The sequence below is a fragment of the Choloepus didactylus genome, chromosome 14 (assembly GCF_015220235.1).
Source record: "Choloepus didactylus isolate mChoDid1 chromosome 14, mChoDid1.pri, whole genome shotgun sequence".
NCBI lineage: Eukaryota > Metazoa > Chordata > Mammalia > Pilosa > Megalonychidae > Choloepus > Choloepus didactylus.
In genome coordinates, this window is record NC_051320.1 from 76,994,102 (window position 1) to 77,001,284 (window position 7,183).

The 7,183-nt window shown below is 38.0% G+C and overlaps 1 pseudogene; it reads right to left on the minus strand.

Annotated features, from left to right (window-relative positions):
• Window positions 1–5,133: 5,133 nt before the first annotated feature.
• On the minus strand, window positions 5,134–6,818 carry LOC119508881 (annotated as a pseudogene).
• Between the last annotated feature and the right edge of the window lie 365 nt (window positions 6,819–7,183).

Sequence of the window (7,183 nt, forward strand, 5' to 3'; positions counted from 1 at the left end):
TCCTTTTACATGAAAGATAGTCCATGTTTTCAGGTATGTAGTTTTCTCAACCTGTTTCCTGCCTAAAGAAGTTTAAGGGTCTAAAGACTTCTTTTTATCTTGTCTATGTCTCTTTCAATCCAAGTTGGTGGTTATTTCTGCCAGTTCATTTTTCTTAAAAAATTTTTGGGTCTCCTGTGAATCTTTAAAAATTTTACTCTATTAGACAAAAGCCTCACCTGCACATTTCTTTGGGATAAGCTCTTTTCTCTCTTGGGCTTCTACTGAGACTTCTGAGGGACAGCACTCTTAAAGTCCTTGTGAGTTTTATTGTTTGACTGAGTAGGGCTCTCTAAGGCACCCCTTTGGATTTTTCTGAGGTCTTAACCAAGATGCAGAAACATGCCATATAAGCAGTGTCTCAATTCAGATGGATTAGAGTTGGGGTGGTAAGATATTCTTAGAATAAGTGAGAATTATGGAGTCTTAGGTTTCAACCACATATTACTTCTGTGGTTTATTAGTCTTCCTCTGCCAAAATAGAGTTTTCTCAAGTGGAAAAGAGAGAAGGTCCTCCTTTTTAGCGCCCAACTATCTCTGTTGAGTGTTTTGACTTATGTGTCCAGGCATAGCTGAAAATCTGTTGAAATTCTGAAAATGAATAATGCATGATGTAGTGCTGTGTCCCAGAATTTGTTTTATTATTTAAATTTTGCACACTTTAATATGCCTCCCCAGAAGGTGCCTTGCTAATTAAGTATTACAAGAAAACTAACGAGGAACAGGAATTGCATAGACAAGAAAATGATTTTGCTAAATTATTTCAGTGCTTTGGCAAGTGGATTAGAATTTGTAAGTGAATCTATTTCTGTATAAATTTTATTTAGGGATGAATCTGTTTCTCCCTGCCCAACTAAATAAATATTGAACATTAGTTTGAAATAACACCAAATTATTAGCTACTGAGAATACCTCCATGTCTTGGTGTAAACCTGCCTAAAAATCTAATAAGTACTGAAACAATGAAATGAGGTATTGAGGACTGGGTTTTATACATTGTGCAAATTGTAAGTCATGTCTAGAGTACCTAGGAGCAAAGAGACCATTCAAGAGTTCATGTGAGAAGACTGTATCTCCTCTCCATGTAAATCCATGGGGGTACTTTGGGGATTTTCTTTAAGAATATAGCAGACTGTTTAAATGAAATTGCTCACCCACCTGCTTTCTTTCTTTATTAAAGTAATTTAAGATTTGTTATTTCTAAACCTCTGATTTAAGTGATTTTGGTAGCCACTAAATTTTAGTTTTTGAGAGAAATGAGCTCATACTTTCATATGATTAAAAAAATAACTATGGTAAATCTACTTTATTCTACCTTGTGTTAACTGCTGAGTATACACAGACAAACAAGCCATATTCCCCACCCTAAGTGAAAGTATAGTATATGTGGGAGACAATTTCAGTATAATACAAAATTTGCTACTTGCTGAGCTGGGTGCTGGAGCTCATGAAGAAGTGGTGAATTTGGTGCCTGGTTCAAATGCAATATTCATAAAATTGTTAAGGGAACCTGGTCACCTGCTTACACCCCATGACCATTAATATCTCTAAAAATTCAATTCATATGCATTAGATTACTTCAAAGACTATGTTGAATAAACAATTGGATAACCCAGCAGGTGACTAATGGCTTTTTGCTTACTTTGGCATAAGCCCTGTGTGAATCTCAGAAATCTCCTAATTGTTTGATTATTTAACAAAAGGTTCCTGCTTGTTAAGATTTCAAAACCCCTTAAAGTCATAGTAGGAATTAGTTTTTCATGCTCTCAGTCATAGTGAACTGATTTTCTCCTTGTTCCCGGGAAGGGTGATAAGACTGATTTGTTCTCAAGGTAGCTCTTAATAAGTGAGATGGTGCCTGATTTAACTGAGCTCTTGGTCTGCAGCAGGCTCCTGTCTCCCTTAGTTTGCAATCAAGTTATAACTAGAGTCCCAGTGATTAGCTGTTGGTGATCAATAAGGTTTGTGAAATAAAGGAGTGAGTCATTTACTGTGGCCCTATTTCCAAAGCTGATTCTCTGATTCTGACTCGACATTCTCAGCACTACAGCTGCACACCTTATTCTGTGTAAAAGGCAGTTTAGTTTCCTTTCTTAAGACACAAGTGCTGTGCTTTTTGTCAATGACTCATGTTATGTTGTGATGAGGAGCCTTCTAAAGGGAGATATGACCTTGAAATGATGGATCTCTCATTCCATGTAGTACAGTCCTAACTATTAGGCAACACATTGTGAAGATAAGCATTCCATCTAAACAACTAGGCCCTGGAGTAAGCAGATCTTGTGTCCTGAATGATATGCAAACGCTCTGTTCCATCTGTGGTTTACTTTTAATCTAAAATTTTGTTCTTCTTAGTCTTTGTGCACCAGTTTACCCACAGTTTATAGTATTAGGAAGCCACCTTAGCCCTCCTCCCCTGAGCCCACCCATTACTATTGTTTTAGGTACCACAGTTTATAAATGCCTTTTTGTAATTAGAGAAGTTGTAAGTTTACAAAAAAATCATGCAGAAAAGAGAGTTCCCTTATAACTCCCTATTATTAACCTCCTTGCGTTAGTGTGTTGCATTTGTTCCAATTGATGAAAGAATATTATTATAATTGTGTTATTAACTACAGTCCCCTGGTTTACATTAGGGTTCACTGTTTGTGTTGTACAAAACTATGTTTTTTTTTCTTTTAAAAATTTTTATTCTAGTAACATATATTCAACTTAACATTTCCCCCTTAACAACATTCAAATATGTAATTCGTTGCTGTTGATTACTTTCACAATGTTGTGCTACCATCACCACCATCTATTACCAAAACTTTCCTATCACCCCAAATAGAAACTGTACAATTTAAGCATTAACTCCCCATTTCCTGTCCCTACTCTGGCCCCTGGTAACCTGTATTCTAGTTTTTGACTTTGTGAATTTGCTTATTCTATTTATTTCATATCAATGATACATGTGACAACATAGATGAATCTTAAAGGCCTCATGTTGAGTGAAATAAGCGAGACACAAAAAAACAAATGTTGTATGATCTCACTGATATGAAATAGAAATGCCTTTGTGATCACCTTTTTGTAGAAGTTCTGAGAACCATACCTTTTGCTTTTTTCTCTTTGAGGAAAATGATTTGAACATCCTTCTTACAGCTTAAAAGAAAATTACTGTAAAAGGCACATTCACTTGTCAATTTAAACTATTACTGGAGATGGAGACAGTTACTGATACTTAAATCCAGTTGGGGACCTTATCCCTCGCCACAGAAATAGATGTATTTTTGCCTACTGGATTGAGAAAGCAGCAGCTGTAGTAGGTTGTTAGGGTTTGCTAGCCTCTACCTTGAATAATCAACCAAATTGTCAATCCCACTGTGTCCTAAAACCACTAAAGCAGGTATCTTGCCAACTGTAGATGTGATTGTTCCTCTTACATCTTAATAGAAAGCATTGCTGTGGCCTGAGGTACTTAAAGGGAGACTCTAGGTTCTTGCCAGAAGCAGGCAAGGTTCTTAAGAGCGAAAACTTTGGAGACAGAATGACTAGGGCTTGAAATCCTGCCTCTACATTTTGGGCAATTGTAATCTTCCTGAGCCCTAGTTTCTCATCTTAATATGGAGATAAAAATGACTTATAAATAAATAGCTAATTAAATAACAAATGTCTTCTCCTTCCTCCCTGCCTTGGTCACAGATCAGCTCATTCAACACCAATTCTCAAACACCTTCTTTCTTTCCTCTAATGTAGAGGCCAGGGAGCTAAGTATTCAAATTTTCTAGTCACCGTCTAGCCAGACTGACAATATGACACAGTTCTGACCAGTGATACATAAGTTTAGGTCTAATGTGAGAGCCTTTCATTAAGTAGAAAGCTTTTGGCCTTTCTTCCTGCCTGGAAAGCAGGCGTGATGGCTGGAGGTGCAGCAGATCTCTGCTACCCCATGGGTGAAAGTCATGTAATGGGAATGATGGAGCAAGAAAATGGGAACAGGCTGGTCTTTTTTTTTTTTTCTTTATTAGGGAAGTTGTGGGTTTACAGAACAATCATGCATAAAATACGGGATTTCCATGTACCACCCCACCGCTACCAGCTTCCATTGGTGTGGAACATTTGTTAACAATTGGTGATAGCACACTTTTAGGATTGTACTAGTAGTTAGAGTCCATGGTTTAACTTAGGGTTCACTGTTTGTGAGCTACAGTGTTTATATAATATAGATTTTTTAAAAAAATTTATTCTGTTAGCATATATACAATCTAACATTTCTGCCTTTAATCATGTTTAGATGTATATCTCAGTGCTGTTAATTATGTTCACAATGTGCTACCATCACCACCATCTACTACCAAAACATTTCCATCATTCCAAACAGGAGCCCTGTACATTTTAAGCCTTAACTTTGCATTCCTATCCCCATCCCATCTCCTGGTAACCTATATTCTAGATTCTGACTTGATGAGTTTACTTATTCTAATTGTTTCAAATCAGTGAGATCAAACAATATTTGTCCTTTTTTGTCTGGCTTATTTCACTCAGCAGGATGTCTTCAAGGTTCATCTGTGTTGTCGCATGTATCAGGACTTAATTCTTATTTATGGCTGAATAACACTCCACTGCATATATATGCCACATTTTATTTTTCTTTTCATTGGTTGGCAGACACTTGGGTTGCTTCCATTCCTTGACAATTGTAAATAATGCCACTATGAACATCAATTTGCAAATATCTGTTTAAGTCCCTGCCAGGTCGTATGGTAGTTCTATGACTTAGCTTTCTGTGGAACCACCACACTGTCTTCCATAGTGGTTGCACCATTTTACTTTGCCACCAGCAGTGAATACGTGTTCCTATTTCTCTGCATCCTCTCCAATGCTTGTTGTTTTCTATTTTTTTTGCAACCCAAGTTAATTAGGTTATTAGATCAGTACAAATCATGGAAATAAATTTATTTGTTAGAGCAAGGGAAAAAAACTCCATTTCAGGACAAAATTATTCAGGATGAAAGGAAGGTGTGTCTTCAGTGAGAGAACTGCCTGTCAGATGATTTCTTGCTAATATTTTTGAAGATTTTGGACTTCTCAATTTTCTTGGCTTTCTGGTGGCTAAATCCGCCACCACCTCCTCTCTTTCTGTTTGTCATCATTGCTGTTCACATTTAATAGAGCCTTGAATTGCTTCAAGTTATGAAGGAAACCCAATTCTTCTGGGTGCAAATGAGCAATACGTGTCCACTTCCATTTAGGTCTCTGGCTGTTATACCCACACGATGAATGTATTCCTTAGGGTCATCTGGAGCGTCATGCTGAACAATCCAGTTGACTTCAGGAATATCCAATCCTCAAGCTGCCATGTCTTTACACAACAGTATCCCCAAATCTGTATTGCAGAACTGGAAGAAGTTTGTTGTCCCCTTACTTTGCTTCTGCTTTCCATGAATGGCCAAGACAGGCAAATCAATGTAGTTCAGCAATTCGTAGTGGTATTTCATAGACTTACAGGATGAAAAAAACACCATCATTTTCTTCTTTTAGTTCTTCTAAAGGAATGTAAAGAGCAGAAGGAATCTCTTTTCAGAGGGACAAACAACATATCCCTGCTCAAGACCATCCACTGTTGCATTAGTTTTATCATCATCAACACCAACATACAGTGGCTCCTTTTTCAGAGAAATTCTTGCCAGATCTTCAGCTTTTTGAGTTTGCATGGCAGAAAAAAGCATGGTCTGTCTGTTTCCTGGCAGAAGTTTAATAATTTGGTTTAATTCCTCTTCAAACCCAACATCCAAGATACAATCAGCCTCGTTAATAACCAATCACTGTAGGTGTTTATACATAAACGCTGGGGTATTCTGCATATGGTCCAGGAGTCGAGCTGGCATGGCTATAATGATGTGGATCCCATTAGCAAGTTTCTATGCTTCAGCAGATCTGTTACTGCCTCCCATTATCAACCCACATGTGTGGATTTGGTGGGTCGTTGGCTCCGTAGGCACACCAAATGTCTACATGGCCATTTCCCTATTAGGTGGGAGAATAAGGACTCCTGTTCCATTCCTGGGCATGAATTTTAACTTAATAGTGAGATCAACAGCAGGGATGAGAGATGCCAGGGTTTTGCCACTGCCTGGTTTTGCAGCTGCTAGAAGATCTCTGCCTTCCCGAAGTGGTCTGACACTTTTATGTTGAATTTCAGTCATGTTTGTAAAGCCCATTTCTTTTATCACCTTCAGAGTGTTTTCATTGACAAGATTAGTTAGGGATGCGAAAGAAGTATCCTCAAAAGCTCTTGTCAGTCCCAGAGTTGAGCTAGGCACTTCATTGTCATCTTCATCATCTGGCTTTTTCACACTATTTTCTGTTTCTTCAGGAGCTCCAGCATCTTCTTCAGACTCTGCTTTATCTTCCGTTTTTGCTTTTTTTGCATCAGGCCCAGCATTTTCTACAATTTTTCTCTTCTTCTTTTTCTTTTTTGACTCTAAATTGGGTGACTGTGTTGCTGCTTCCCCATTGGTTAATACAGTAGACTTCTTTGGGGATTTTTTAACGTTAACATTTTTTACTGTTTTATTAGACGCATCTCCATTTTGGGCTTCTGACAAGCACACATTCATAGAGTGTTTTAGGGACTTTTTAACTTTTCCAGCTAACACAGTTTCTTCAGACACATCTCCATTTTGGGTCTCTGATAGGCTTACATCTGAGGCTCCCTGTAGTTTTAGGTTTCACCACAAATTTAGGTTCTGCTTGTCGATTTTCCTGCACAGGTGTTTCATTTGTAGGTGAGACATGATGTGGCTAGTGCGCCTTCACCCCAGCCAGGCATCCGGGTTCCTGCACATTCGGGGCAGAAGTTACTCCCTTCCAGGCCACGTGAGCATGCCTTGGTCAACCGGCCCATTTTTTTTTTTCATAGCAGCCATTCTACTGGATATGAAATGGCATCTTATTGTGGTTTTGATTTGAGTTTCCCTGATGGCTAATGAAGTTGAGCATCTTTTTATGTGCTTTCTGGCCATTTGTGTATCTTCTTTGGAGAGATGTCTGTTCGAGTCTTTCACCCATGATTTAATTGTTTTTGTTATTGTTAAGTTGGAGGATTTCTTTATATATACTGGATATTAATCCTTTATTGGATATGTGGTTTCCAAATATT